General features: G+C 57.2%; 1 protein-coding gene across 2 annotated transcripts in view; it reads left to right on the forward strand.

Annotated features, from left to right (window-relative positions):
- The window catches only part of LOC101678627 (SPRY domain-containing SOCS box protein 1), a 108,588-nt gene that overhangs the window by 34,972 nt on the left and 58,270 nt on the right, over positions 1–15,346 (forward strand). The window contains exon 1 of one of the 2 annotated variants that reach the window (XM_045063690.1): positions 8,846–9,033. The gene's annotated coding sequence lies outside the window, so the exon portion shown is untranslated. Of the gene's footprint in view, positions 9,034–9,161; positions 9,783–15,346 lie in introns of those variants that run through there. The other variant, XM_013064672.2, reaches the window with a different exon arrangement.

The raw sequence follows: 15,346 nt of genomic DNA on the forward strand, positions 1-15,346 counted from the left end.
GTCTTGAAGGATGAGGAGACATGGGCCTGGAGAGGGGGTGGGGGCCCACCCAGGCAATCCCAGGCAGCCCGAATGGGATAGGTGGCTGCATGCGGTCCTGGACTGCAGAGAGGAACCATCCTGGCAGTGCATGTGGATAGCAGAGGTGACAGAAGCCGGACCCTCAGGCCTTGAAGCCAGCCAAGGAGCATGGATGTTTTCCCAGATTGGTCCCAGCTTCTTGGACTGGGTCACCACCAGATTTGGGGAGACTTGAAGACACAGGACCAAAGATACACCAAGTCCTGGGGAGAGGGGGGAACCCCTGCTGCAAGAGTTGAACGAAAATATTATTTTTATGCTAAAACAACCAACCCTGGGCAAAAAGCAAAATTCCATCCCTTTCCAATATAACACACAAGACTTGCAAAATAGTCCCACTGGAGGTGGGTGAGGGTGGTTTGGGGGGCAAGTTCGAGCATCACTTCCCCGGTGGTGGGGGTCATCGAGATGCTTCTCACACAGGAGGGGTCCTGCCGGGTCTGGCCGTGGTGTGCGGGGCCCGGCGGCCAAACCAGCTCACCCCGGAGTCACACATGCCCCAAATAGCGATGCATGTCAGGGGCTCGGCCACGAAGGAGGTAGCGGGGCCTCCGTCTCCACACCAAGCTATGACCTGTCGTCCGGCCTTCCCCCCACCAGCCCAGCAAGGGCGGACTCCTCATCACTGTGCCTGTCCGCCCCGCCCCCGCCTGGTACACACTTGGTGCCAAATAGGTGCTTGCTGACTCTGTCACTGACTGGATCAGCAGCAGGTCATCGGGCCATGTAGCCGCGTGTTCTGTATCAGCGGCAGAGGCCGGGGTTTGCCGGCTCTGCCCACACCTCCCTCTCCCAGTCTCAGGGGGGCTGCTGCCAACAACGGCTTCCTTTCTGGCCTGAGGCCAGGCCCCGCAGCCCGTAACACTGCACGCCACCTGCGGCACATTTCTGTCCCCTCATTAGAATGCTGGGAGTGAGGACACGGGATTCTCAATGACACTGCCCTTTCCAGGATGACGGGGAGGAGACTGCACGTTGGGAGGGGAAGAGTTGGCCCCTGGAGTCAGAAAGATTGGGGTTCAAATCTGGGCCCTACTGTTCGGCTGCCGACCAGTGGGGATGATTGGACCCCCGTGAGCCCAGTTCCCCCTTATGAACCAGGACGACAAACCCTGCTTTCTGGGAAGGAGAGTCAGAGCGGGGGTTCAAAGAGGCCTTCAGCACCAGACCGCCACAGTATGTCTGTGGGGCCAGAGGCACAGTGACGGTGAAAGCGGGGGCCACGAGCCCACCCACCAAGCCTGTTCCTCTAACACTTGCAGATGCCCTGTGAGCCGGGATCCGTCTCCCACGGGGGTGACTGAGACGCAGCCCCCATGCTCAGCGACTCAAACCCGGGAACAGAGGATCCTCCCTCTGCGTGTGGGGCAGGTGGCCACAGGGCTCCAGGGACAGGTGGCCCGGAGGCCACCAATCAGCAGTTTGGATCTCACATTACCCACAGGTGTGTGTTGGTCCCTTGGAGGACACAGAGTCGTCTTCTCAGTGTCCCCGTAACGGCCACAACGGTAGCCACGGACCCGGTTCACCAACCAAGTTGTCCATCTGGCAGCCCAGCCCAGACAGGCTGCTCAGCCTCTCCCCTGCCCTCGCTTTGCCCAGAACAACTGAGGTTTCACCTCCCTAACATTGCCCCAAAGCCCAGAACCCTCTGGGGGGGAGCTGGGGGGTAAGGGTGGTGCAGAGCTTCTTGCTGGGTCTCTGCTGGTCCCTGGGTCATTCCCAGCCGCCCTGGGAGACAGAGCTGATCCCCGCTCCCCACCATGAACATCTTCTTACAGCCCGGCCCACGGGGCGCAGAAAAACACAGGTTGACAGTCCTGCAGATGGCCCTGGATTTCGGCGTCCGCCGTGGAGTGTCTCCCAGATGTGGCTTCCAGACAGGGCTCAGCCCACGCTCGCTAAGTGCCAGCCGCCTGGGTGGTCTGGTGTCTGAACCAAATCCAGAGGCGAGAAGGAGCCCGGGTTCGAAACTGCCACCAATTTCCTGAAGGTTTCTTCTGGAGCTCCAGGCAAACCCACTGGTTGAATGAGGAGAAAAACAGGCCCCTCACTTAAAACCAGATGTCAGCATGTGTCCCGAAACAGCTCAGGGAGACAGACCACCCCCCTCCCTGGGCTTCTGCCTCCCCTTACCGCCCCCACCCCGGCAGGTTGGGTCAGCTACCACCCAGCCACACCACAGAGGAGGACCCTGGGCAAAGGAGGCTACGTCTTAGCCGGCAACTAAAAATATTGACTTGGGTTTTTTCTTTAAATAGAAAGGAAATTCAGCTCACTCCACCCCAGTCGCCCTCCTTCTGGGTTCTGAGTGGGCGCCCTGAGGACCTCACCCAGACTCAGCTTCTTGGACACGGAGCTGATGCAGCTCTCTCTCTCTCTTCGGGGGGATGGAGCCATGACCTGGGGGTGGGGGACACTCCTGAGGGGATTCCTGGGGCAGCTGGGGGACCAGGCTGGCACTTGGCTGACCCGGGATCCCAGGGCACCACTCATCCAGACAGACACTGGGCATCCGTGGAGCACAGAAGTCCCAGGACAAGGGCAACCAGATGGCCCATAGAACAAGAAGTGGGCGGGGAGGCTCTGATGCTCAGGGCCACGGGCTTACTGACTTAGATCCCTCCGCAGGCCTGTGCCAAAAGTGGCCAGTGGCCGGGACAGCAGCTCTCACTCTGGGTCTGAACTCTGCCTGGGACGAAAGGTCACTGGGCTTGCTGGCTCTGCTCCCGAGTTGGTGGCCGAGTCCATATGGGGCCACAGGCACCTGGGGATGAGCTCACCCAGGGCCCCCTGCGGCCGGCAGACCAGGCCAGGTGTGCAGCCACAACCACAGTGCAACACTCGAGAGACACTTGACGCTTGTGCCTGGATGGGAGCCGTCTCCACGACAGACAATGCAAGAGATGCACGAGGGGGACCCAGGTGGGTGGGGTGTGCCTGCCCCGTGGTAGCAAAGGGGTCTGGAGGACACACAGGAAGCCACCCAGATCTGGGCTTGTCTCTGGGGGAAGGCTGTGGGGCGGGGTGGGGTCAGTGGGGGGAGACTGGAGATCCCTTGTGTATCCTTGAAGCTCCTTTTCGTGATTTGTATTTGAATCAAAATAATACATGCAAATAGTTTTTAAAATACCAGAGGGCTACAAGCAAAACCAAACACCCCAGCAATTTCCTGCCCCACCCCCCACGCCCAGTGGTAACACCCAAGAGGTGACTGCTTGCAACTCTTTTTAGCCATTATTTTGAATACTTATTGCCATATTTCTCAATAGCCTGCCTCTACTCCTTTCTCTTTCTTTTTTCCTTTCTTTCTTCCTTTTTTTTTTTTTTTCCTCATGTTTGACCTTAGCGAGCTGTCTCAGGTCTAAGAAACTACACAGAATACTGGTGTGGACTTTTGAGCCAAACCCCTCTGGGGCAAAACCAGTCTCTGTCACTCTGTCCCTTAGGACAGTGCAACCCCCGGCCAAGTTCTTTTCTCCATCGGATCTTGGTTTTCCCATCTGTAGTGTGGGGTCGTCATCTTCACCCCTCACCCCAGGCTCACGGGAGCAGGCAGTGTCCCAGCCTGTGCCTGTTGGGCCTGGCACGTAAGCTCTCAGCAAGTGCTGACCATTATTATTATTATATTCGACATCATGTCGATGGGCACCCACACTCTCCTCCCAGCTTCAGAACAGGGTTAAACTGGGGTGAGTCAGGTAGTCACCATTCAATAAATGGTCGCTCTAAAAAAATATATAGTATATATTATATATATATGTATATGTGTGTGTGTATGTGTATATATATACACACAATGGCTACATATATATATATATGCCCCGTGGTAGCAAAGGGGTCTGGAGGACACACAGGAAGCCACCCAGATCTGGGCTTGTCTCTGGGGAAGGCTGTGGGGCGGGGTGGGGTCAGTGGGGGGAGACTGGAGACTGTATATGTATATATACAAATATATATATATATGTAGCCATTGTATGGGTTTGGATGCCTTAATTCTTCCTTCTTCCAACTTGCTATCCCCTGGAGCGAAAGATTCAGGACATCCCTGATGAGGGAACAGCCCAGCCAGACCGGGCATCAGCAATCCCAGCCAGAATTGGCCAGGCTCTGTGCAGAAGCGGGGCAGGCCCCATGTTCCTCGCTCGTGGAGATGCTTGTCTAGGAGTGAAGCAGAATGGGAACTGGTCCATCCTCTCTCTTCGTACTGGTCCCCGTGGGATCAGTACTAACCTCACAAGCTCCTGGCCCAGAGGAGCACACAGCTTCTTCCCAGGAAGTGCTTGCTGAGTGGGTGGGGGGTGGGGGCTGACCCCCTGGCTGGGCACCGGGACACGCTGAGCTGAGGATGGAACAGAGGCTAGACCCGGCGGTTTGGACTCATTTTCAAGGTGTCTACCAATCACAGCAAGCCCTGATGTCGGGGACAGGAAGGAAAAACGAGTCCCCGACTATTGGAGGTCTCTGCTCTGTCATTTGGGAACAGAAGGATGAACTTTCTAGAATCTTCAGGCAGAGTCTGAAAGTATGAACCGAGGCCACTGACTACAGGTCTCTGTCTAAAGAAAATAGACCACGGAGCAAATTTACATGGAGTGATTATTTATGATCACGTGTTACTATCCGAAATGATCTTGCTTGCTGCTCATTGTCTCTCCCCCTTAGCCTGAAATTCTCTAAGGCCAGGAACCTGGTCTGTTTTGTTTACTATTCTCCCTCCAGCATGCAGAATAGTGCTGTTCAATATTTGTTCATTCAGTCCCTCACTATTTAAGTTTTTAAAAAGCACTGAAGGAATTATGAATAAATGAATGGAAGGAAATGGAAGGAATGGAAAGGAAAATGAATAAATTCTCGGAGGGCACTTCACTTCTACTATGGGTTTTGTAATTCTGTAGTATTGAAGACGTTGTCCAAAAAAACACACCAAAAGACTGGTAAAGAGTTAAGACAGGCAGCGAGATCCCCGCTGCTCACTTTTACTTCTCTGGAAGTGTATTTGAAGAACTTTGCGATACGTAGTGTCACAAGCCCAAGATCATCTCTTCTCAAGGTCACAGGAAGTCTCCTCAATCTTGGTTATCACCTAGTGTCTCATTTAAAGCTACAGAAACTCCCCTTTGCCTCCCTTCCTCCATTCTAGATCATTAATAATGTCTGATAGAGCTACACTGCAATACCACACTCTGCCAGCAGGTGTCGCTGTCTAACAATACATGACCTCGTGGGAGCCCCACAACCTTTTAAGGGTGAGAGTCTATGAAATGAACCAGGTCGTGAATGCTGTAAGATCAAAATTCTGTGAAATAAGGTCCCCTCTATTTCAGTTACATTTCATGAGATATGTTGGGGGTTCAGAATAGGCCTACATTAATATGCTTCGGTGTTCTTTCATTTCTGGTGGATCTTGCCATGTTTTGGTGTTATAGATCCATGCTTTTACAAGAAAAGTTTTTTTTTTTTTAATTGTCAATAATAATAGTTTCTAAAATGCATCTGTTATTTTGAAATTCCTCAAAGATCTCTGATTTCATTCTAACACATTGCCCCACACATGGTGCTCTCAGTATTTGTAGGAGGATTGCCCCTCTCCTTCCCAGCAAATCCTGGGGCACACATAGAGCTGTCCTACAGATGGAGAAACTGAGTCTCAGAAAGGTTAAGTAACTTGCTCTACGTCCTACAGGCAGTGCTGGGGTTTGTCTAATTCCAAATTCTTTGTCCGTCCATTTACTCCAGGCAGCAAAAGGGACCCAGAGAAGATGGGTGCCCCAGGAGACAAGATCTTGTGAGGACAGCAGATTCTGCTCAGAGGGCTCAAAGGTGTCCAAGCCATCTCTGGACAGATTTCCCATCATCTGAAAAAGCAGCTGATAGTAATTTGCTACCTACTAATTTCTTCCCGTCATTTTCCTGAAACAGATTACAGAAGGGAACAAACTGTGTGTGCTGATGCCAGTGATGAAATGTGTGTGGGGGCTGGAGGGGTGGAGTCAGGGGATGGCATCACCAGGAGCCCAGAGCCACCCCCCTCCCTACTCACCCCTGTGAAGCACAGATACTTAGTTTAAGACATGAGTCAGTCTTCAAATTCCTAGATGTTTATCAGCTGATGTCACAATGTTTCAAGATTTTGTATCTTTTTAGCAAATAACAGTATCAACATTGATAGGGTGAGTATACACCCCTTTCCCACAATCTGGCCCCAGTGCACAACAATGCTCCATCCATGCTGCAGTGGGTCACTGCTGGATGGCCAGCTCTCCAGCCTGGTCCTACCTACCTGCCCAGAGTCCTGGCAGAGAGGAAGGTTCACTCCCCAGAGATTCCTTTGGGAAATTTAGGTCAGCAGGATCTAATTATCTGACTGGCTCAGAGCTGAGATTTCGAGATTAATGCTGAAGGAGGGGGGAGTGGGAGTGCTGAGGACTCCTAATTGGGAACCATCTGTTTCAGGGCCCTCACATCAAAGGTGGGGTCTCCAGCCCTCACTCAACAGATGCCGCCACTTGAATTACACGCAGTCTGCCCCAGTCTGCCCCAGTTGGTCTCGTCCAGAGTAAGAGGTAAAGCCTGGAGGAATCCTATGCAGGAGGCTGACAGCGGCATGCCCCAGGACTACCAGGCCACACCCCCAGCCCCAGGAGAGGACAGCACCAGACAAGGGGCACACACTTCCTATATAGCCCAGCCCACCATGCTTACTCCTCCAAGGGAGAGATCCCAAGCACAGAGGTGGCTGTACTTTTTAGGAATTAGTCAACTCCAAGGTATACCAGTAACTTGGAAAGATACCCTTACCATCCCGGATGTTTTCACCGTTTTCCCACGTGCCATCGCATCCTGGGACAGCTAACAGTCCTCACATTACGAAGTGGCTGAAGGGAGTCCTGGGCTCTCTTTAAATCCCAACCGCACCTGGGTTGTTGACAGGGGCTGCCCAGTTGGGCTTCTAGACAACTGGAACCAGGAGTTGCTGACTGAGCCACCAGAAGGACCAGTGAAGCTCACTCTGCCTGGAGAGAGAGAGCGAGAGCGAGCGAGCGCACAAGCAGGAGGAGTAGCAGAGGGAGAGGGAGAAGCAGGCTCTCTGCTGAGCAGGGAGCCTGAGATCATGACCTGAGCCCCAGGCAGATGCCCAAGCAACTGAGCCACCCAGGAACTCCAGCCTTGGTCATTTTTTTTTTTTAAAGATTTTATTTATTTATTTGACAGAGAGAAATCACAAGTAGGCAGAGAGGCAGGCAGAGAGAGAGAGAGAGGAGGAAGCAGGCTCCCTGCCGAGCAGAGAGCCCGATGCGGGACTCGATCCCAGGACCCTGAGATCATGACCTGAGCTGAAGGCAGCGGCTTAACCACTGAGCCACCCAGGCGCCCAGCCTTGGTCATTTTTAAATTCAAAACAAAACAGAACTGATTTTCGGCATGGGGATGCGAGAAACTTGGAACCATAACAGGGTCCATTTGGGCTTGAGGCTCTGATCCAACAGGACCCTTGCACCAGGTAGGGCTCCTTCACTTTAGGAGTGTGACAACTGTCCTGCCCTATAGAGTTATGGTAAAGATGAAATAACAGGAAACCACATTAGGCATCACAGCTCCAATAATGCTAACTCCCATCCCCTTCAGTGGACACCACACATGGGGTGGAGAAATACAGGGAGATTTTGCTCTTAAAACACTAATTTCTTTATTATTTCTTCATTTTTATTAGATATTTCTTTTTTAAATTTATTTGAGAGAGAAAGAGAACATGAGTGGAGGGAGGGGCAGAGAGGGAGAAGCAGACTCCCCACTGAGCAGGGAGCCCCCATGCGGGGCTCCATCCCAGGATCTGGGGATCATGACCTGAGCTGAAGGCGGAGGCTTTAACCGACTGAGCCACCCAGACGCCCCAAAGCAGATTTCTTTACTACGTGCCTGTTCTAGGGCTGCAGAGGAAAATTCCTTTGAGGAGCCAAGCAAGAGCCACAAGATACTATGTAAGCAGTCCTGGGGCTGGAGGACCTGCCAGGCAATCGCTCACTCATTCATTCAACAAACATTCATGGAGGCCCCGTGTGCTGTATGCTCTGAGCTGAGGGGCCAGGGCCGGGCGGTCCGGGAGTTCAGAGAGCCCTCTCCCCGCTCCCCCGTCAGTCCCTGTGGGTACCAAATGGGAAAGGCATGGGGGCAGGGGCAGGGCGGAGAGTCCCCGGATTATCTTGCCGGCCTACAGCCTCCTCTCCTGTGCCTTCGAATTAAGGAACCGTAAACTTCTGGGAATTCCAGATGAGGCAAACAAGGCCTTGCTCCCAAGGTTCTTGAAACAAACCCCACCCTCCCAAGAGATTTTTTAAAAATTATTATTAGGAAGCCCCCTTCCCCCGCACGATCGCGGCCCTCCGGGTGTTGCAACTCCGGCCTCTCGCCCGACGGAGGCCGCCCGGCGTTTCCCAAAGACGCCTCCGGAGGGACCCAAGCTCCGGTGCCGTCCCGCGGGCCCCAGAGGCCTCCAGGTGGGGCGGCGGCGCGGGAGGAGGACGGGGCGGCCGAGGGAGCGCCCAGCGCAGGGGGGCGCCCCCGCCACCCCGCGTCCGGTGCCCCGCGCCCTGCAGCCGCCCCTGGGGCGCACCGCACCAGCGCGCGGGAGCCTGACCCGGAGCCTGAACCCCAGCGGGAGTCGGAGCCGCGGCCGAGGGGCGGGGCGGGGCGGGGCGGGGCGGGACATCGGGCCCCGCCCCCGGCGCTCGCCGCTCCCCGCACTTTAAAGCCTTCGCCTGCTTTTTCTTCTTCGCACAGAAGTCGCGCTCGGGCCGCCCGCGCGCTCGCAGCAGGATCCAGGCTCCAGGCGCTGGCGCCGGGGCCGCGGGAGGAGGCGAGTGCGCTCCCTGCGGCGGGCGCGGCCCGGGCGCCCCGGCCTCCTCGGCCCCGGAGAGCGGCGGCGGCGGCGGCGGCGGCCTCCCTGGCGCGGTAGGCATCGCGGGGCACCGGCACCGGGCGGGCGGGGGTCCGGGCGGGGGATCGCGGCGCTCGGGGGCCGAGTGGTGGGCGCGGGGGACCTGTTTGGTGAGGGTCCCGCTGGGGACCGGCTGGGGGCCGCGGGGAGCCTTCCCTCGCCACAGGTCCCGGCCGAGGGGGGCGAGGGCGCCGCCCAGCGTCTCTGCGGCTGCGGGCGCCTGCGGGTCGCGGGGGCCCGGGGTCCCACCTGCGAGGGCTAGTCAGGGAGGGAGTCCCGGCGGCCGCGACCACCGTCGCGCCCGGGGTTGAGCTTCGGCCGCTGCAGACCCGGGGAGGGGACCCTAGGCGCGCGGCGGCGCCCACCGACGTCCAGGTGCCCCGGCGCCCCCTGGCCTCGGTGTTCGCGGCTTGTCCCTGCGGCCGAGCCGGGGGCGCTGACCCGCCCCTCCCACACGGGGGCAGCGCGACCCCGCTCTGCGAAGTTAGTTTCGCTTTTCCCGCCAGTCGGGACCCGGATCTGCTGCGCGGCCCTACTGGCCCCCTCGGGGCTCCCCCGCCCTGCCCGCAGCGCCTCCCCCGGGGAGCCCGCCGGGGCGACACCCCGGGCGGCGCCTCCCTCTCCGCCGTCCCGGAGCCGCCGCAGCTTCTCCCGGCAACCAGGGGGGAGCCGAGTGTTGTGTCAGCGGATCGATTGAAACAGAGAAACCACAGCAGCCTGGGTCGGTCGGTGGCACCGCGGCATGGCTCAGCGCGCGGCTGGGGTGCGTGGGGACTGGGTAACTGTCCTGCTCCCGTTCAAGGCAGAGGCTCCTGGAATGCTCACTGGTCCCTGGCGGGGTGGGTTGCCCAGCGGGGAGACTGGAAGTGAGTGTGTGAGTGAGTGTGCGTGTGTGTGCGCGTGAGGTCTGGTGACCCTGTGTCTGTCTGTGTGTCTCTGAGCCTGCCTGTGTGGGTGTGTCTGAGCCAGTCGAAGTGGTGTATCTGCGTGTGTGTCTGTGTGAGATTAAGTGTGCATGTAGTGTGTGTTTGTGTTTGTGTGTCTCTGAGTGTTTCTGTGTGTCTGTGGGCATGAGTGAGTGTGTGCCTAGGGTGAGTGTGTGTGTGTATGTGTGTGTGCCATCGACGGTAACCCAGCAGTGGGGCTGCTGGTGACCAGAGCTGCTTAGCTTGGCTTTCCTTGCTTGGTTCTTTCTGGTAAGTGGGCCGTGCAGACCTGTCGCCCCTCCGGTGTTGGCTGAGGAGAACACAGGCTCCTTCTCCTTCCCTCTTTTTCTCTGAAAATGAACCAGGCGGTTTGGGGGTGAGTTGGCAGGGGCTGCTTCCTGAGTGAGTAATATTTAATTAAACACTCTAGCCGGTAGCATCAGAAACTGGTCATGAGCTGAGTTTTAACAGGTGGTGATGGTGAAAAACGCCGTCCCCGGGGACCGCAGTTCATTGTCCTTGGCAGAATTCTCTCCTGGGGTAGGGCAGCTGGGGAGGGGGCCCAGAATCTCATTCCTGGTTGTTGGGTGTGAGGACAGCAAACATCCCTTCTCGGCCCTATACCTTTTTGATACTTCCCCTCTGGGTGGTGGAAAGTGCTAGATGAGGGGCAGAGACTGGCTTCTCTCTGCTGAGGCATCCATCCCGGAGCTAGGGAAGCCCTGTTTGACTTACAGGGCATCGACGTCGGCCAAACTTTCCCTCCCGGCAGAGGCCCAGAGAGGGTGGCTGACTTGCACGCACCGCAGAGCTGGGGCCATGGACGGTCTCCGGAGCCCCAGGTGCTGCCCCACATTACTGCCTCTGGTGCTGAGCTCATGGGCCAGACATCTCGGGTCTCCGCAGCTGTGAGGTGATGGACTGGATTAGATCATTTTAAGCATTTCTTGTTTTCTTACTGCTTTTTCTTCTGCACAGAGTGCTTTACGCAGGAAAGAGAGAGAAAGAGAGAGTTTGCAGGTGGGGAGGTGCGGAGTGGCCCGATGCAATGATTTTACCAATCCTTTCTTTCCCAGCCTGGCTACCACCAGGGAAGTAGAAAGAATCAACCACAGTGGTTCTGACAATTATGAGCCAAGTGGGGGCCGACCTGGCTTCAGGGAGATCAGGGCTGTGGGGAGATCGTGGGTTCTGGGGGTTGCACGGCTCTTAGGAAGGAGTGGTCCTGCCTGGGGGCCCTGGGTGATGTCACTGTGTTGCTGGGTGAGGCTGCCTTCCTTGGTCTACTCCAGCAAGACTGAAACCGCCCCAGTGGGCTCCTGGGGCTGCCTCCTGAAACGCTTCAGCGTAGAGGCTTTGTTTCTCCTATGGAGCCTGGGAACAGGACACGGCTAGCTGGCAAAGGCCAGCGCTGCCCCTCCTCACTAGGGACCATGGAAACTGTGCTCTCCTGGCTGGGCCTGGGCCCCTTCTTGGACCTTCCCCCTCCTGGGATGAGCAGAGTCTTGCCTACCGATGCGTTTTCACATTTAGCAAAGCCTCCGATGCTACAACGTTGAGAGTTTTGTCCAGGAATTTCACACTGGTTCTTTTCAAGAAATAGGCTGTGGCTCATGGCCATAATCAGTTTATTTTTTGGTGCCTGAGGAGTTTGGGAACGAGGATCTTCATCACACAGGAGCCCAGGGCAGGTGTCGGTGTGCCTCTGCTGGAGTGAGTCCCTCCTGATCTAAAAGTCCAGCTCTTGGTCAAGTGCAGGGCGTGTCCTGCCATGTGCTTCCGAGGCCTGCCGTTGTTGGATGATGAAGGTGGCGATGATGCTGGTGTGATAGCAGGAAACGGTTTTCTAGCCCGTGCTAGTGCCGGGCTCTGACCTGAGTCCTCGACACATTAACCCTCGTACTTTTCCTAAGAACCCTGGGGCAGCGAGCAGGTTCTCCTTCTATCCACCTCGTCCTGGGGTCGGAACGGCCGGCCACATGACTTGGCCAACGTCTTGCTGCTACCGTGTAGTGGAGTAAAACCCTACCCCTGACTTTGGTGCTCAAGCTGTCTTAATCAGTACAGGGTGCTTCCCTTAATCAGTACAGGTGACCTTCTCTTCAAGAAGCACGTGCTGACTTTTCTTTAATGAAAAGCTTTATTATTATGGAAAATTGCAAATATATAGCAGAGCTGGGGGAAGGGTGTAAGGTTTCCCAGCAGCTTCAAGTGTCAATGCATACACACACCCCCACACTCACACACCTCCGTGTACACCCACACACGTGTCCGTGTACACGTGCACACACTCATGCCTGACTCTTCGGAAGCAAACCTCAGACGAGCTATCAGGCTGTGAGTGCTTGCTAAGCATTCAAGCGAGATCTCAAGCCTGGAAGAGGTAGACTGACACGCAGGGGACAGGTGGGGGTAAGCACACTCTGCCTGGCTGGGACTTGAGGGTCCTTCCTGGCTGTGGCAAGGGGAGGACAGCTCATTGGGACGCCACACCCTCCCCCAGAGTCTTCAGGGAAGCTTCTTGCTTATTTTGTGTTTTAAAAGCCCCATTCATTGCTCAGCATTACAAATAAATGAGCCCGTTGGTTGGTCGGGAGACAGCCCACAAAACAACAGACCTCGGCTCCCCATGGGCCTCCCTTGGAGATGGGGAGAGGGACCTGAAAGGCACAGCCCTGTCTCACGCCCCCATCGAGGCTGGGCCTTGGGTGGGCACGGGCATCCGAGATAGGGCCTGGGCTGCAGGGGATGTGTAAGTGGTTCGTTAACAAGCGTGGTCCTCAACCCAAGCTTAGACCCAAGCTTAACCGTCTTGATTGAAGTCCCCACCATGTGGGTAGCCAATGGAGGAGGGCACAGGTGCCCCCCACCCTGGGGAGGGGGTGGGTGATTTAGGCCCAAGACTCAGGGCATGGGGACATAAATGCCACAGGGTGGGGGCTCCAGGATCTAGCTGGTGACAGGGTCCTGACAATGGCCACAGCTGCAAACAGCCTTTGCCAGAGAGGCTGCCTGTGGCCAAACAGCTTCTGGCTCTGCCTTCGGGCCCGTGATGACTAAACCGTGTCCCTGCGTCCCTGTATCTGTTTCCCGGTGGTTGGGGCGGAGGCTGGCGGTGTTTTCAAGGTGGAGTCCCCAGGCCGGGTAACTATTTGGACGCGGGGTGTGAAGACGTGTGAAGACCCGCAGATGTCTGGGAGCCTCCGGGCCAGTTGAGGGTCAGTCTGGATGGTGACCCTAGAGAGAGGGCTGGGGGCCAGGCTCGTGGAGCCGCCTGGAGCCTCTCCCAGGTGGAAAGGGTCTGTGGGTGTGTCCAGATGGCAGCTAGGCCTGGGGCTCTAGAGAGAAGCCTGGGCTGGAGACAGAGACTGTGGAACCTTCTTTCCAAGGGGGGTTAGCTGAGGGGCCTCTGGCATGTGAGGAGGCGTGCCCAGGAATAGAACCCTGGTTCTGGCCTTTTCCTCTAGAACCGGGGGAGACCCTCGTCGTGGGCCGTGTGCTCCTTCTTGTTCTGAGAGCGAGGGTGTGTAGGATCCCCACGGTGGGTGCCCGGCTGCCCAAGGGCCCTGTGGGAAGGTCCCTCTAGGGTCAGGGGTTTCATACCTAAATCTTGTTCTATGGTAAAATGCACATGACCTCACACTTCCCGTCATAGCCACCGCTCATGCCCATTGGCTGAAGCACACATGTGGTGTGTGGCCTTCACCATGTCTTCACCATGCTGACTCTTCCCAGCAGATGAAAACTCCACTGTGCGGAGTTACCACATTCATCGTGGAGGAACACGGCCTCTCTGTTTATGGCACTGCCTGGGAGCACCAGCTCCCGGGAGGGGCTTCGTGGGCCTTTGGGGTGGGAGAGGGAGAGTGCGGGTCCAGGGGGCCCTGATCCCTGCCCCTCCTGGATGCAACCGGCCCAGCCCCACAGGCTGCTGCCCCCTCCTGCTGGTCAGACACAAGGTGAGGCTGCCTGTGGGAGCTCACGGGGCCTGGGGAGCCTAGGGTGTGTGGGGGGCGGGGGGAGCCCCAGGGCTCTGGATCCCCTTGGTCACAGCCCCCAGAGCTGCCCCGGGGCAAGAGGGGGGCAGCTCCTTCAGCCACTGCCTGCCGGCCTGCCTCCCACTCCCAGCTCAGTACAAAGGGTCTCTACTTCCTCACTTCCCTGGCACTTCTGGATCTTTCCAGGAGATCTTGGATGTCACTGTCCCAACTGCTGCTCCTCACTGACCCTGCTGCTTTGGGGCCATCACCCCTCCTTCCTGCCTAGAGAATACTCGGCACCAGTCGCCCGCGTCCTGCCCTCCCAGCGCGGCCCTCTCTCTGCTCCCCACCTCCCCAGCGCCCATCCCTGTCCTTAGAGGTCTCCCGCATACCCGCCTCCTCATGTCCCTGGTAGCCTCCATCCCCTGCATCTATGTCTCGCTGACCCCCCAGCCTTGCCCTCCTGCCCCCACCCTGCCTCATTCCCATGCTCACCAGCCCAGCACATTCCTACCTCGATGCTACGCAAACTCGTCTCACTTAATTTTAAAAACCTGATTTCCACACGTCTCCCTCCTCCCTGGCCTCCTGGCTCATGTGGCGTTCCTGCGGCAGGCGGCGGGGCCTCCAGCTTCCACCCAGAAACCCAAACCAGACACACACTCCCCCTGCACAAGACACCACAGGGAGGCTGACCAGTGCCCCGCTGGACTGGGGGATGGGGGGCGGGCACGGCTGGTGGTGCTTCTGGGCAGGGGGCTTGGGGAGACCTGAATCTCCCCAGCCTTTGCTGTCCAGGTAGCCCAGACCCGGGCTTTCCCTCAGAGCCTCCGACACTCTGATCATTCAGGGTGACAGCCCCTTTGTGGGGCGGCCGTGAGGTCTTAGGGAGGTGACGCGCTCCAGCACTGGCCACGACATGCTAGTGGGTGGTGGCATCGCCCCCCACGGACCCGCCTGTCTGAGAACCCGAGTGCCGAGTTTACAGTTTGAAGACCAGAACTCCCCCCGTCCAAAACAAGCCCCCTCTCCTGGGTGTTTTTGGACTGCTCGTCATTTATTCTTCCATTCACACATTTATTGAGCACCTACAGTATGCAGCCAGTCTGAGGATACAAAGGATGGAGGGGAGGCGTGTCGCTCTTAGAGACCTCTCCGTCTAGCGGGTGAGACCGGCCAGACTCTGGTGATGACCTTCCCAGGGTGTGCTGGAGAGGCTGACGGGGGGCTGGGGGGTCGGTGGGCGGTCCAGGTGGAAGGGCGGTGGGTGTGGGAGGTGAGCATGGCCTGGCGTGTGGCCAGGTGGGGGCTGAGGGAGAACAGAGGGGCCAGAGGACACTGGGAGGCGGCCTGTGGGGAGAGGGGCCGAGGCACAGGATGCTCTCTGGGAGGGTGAGCTCTGATGTGGGTTCCTCAAGGCA

Source organism: Mustela putorius, unplaced genomic scaffold (assembly GCF_011764305.1).
Source record: "Mustela putorius furo isolate JIRA1106 unplaced genomic scaffold, ASM1176430v1.1 tig00003853_pilon_pilon_pilon, whole genome shotgun sequence".
Classification (NCBI taxonomy): domain Eukaryota; kingdom Metazoa; phylum Chordata; class Mammalia; order Carnivora; family Mustelidae; genus Mustela; species Mustela putorius.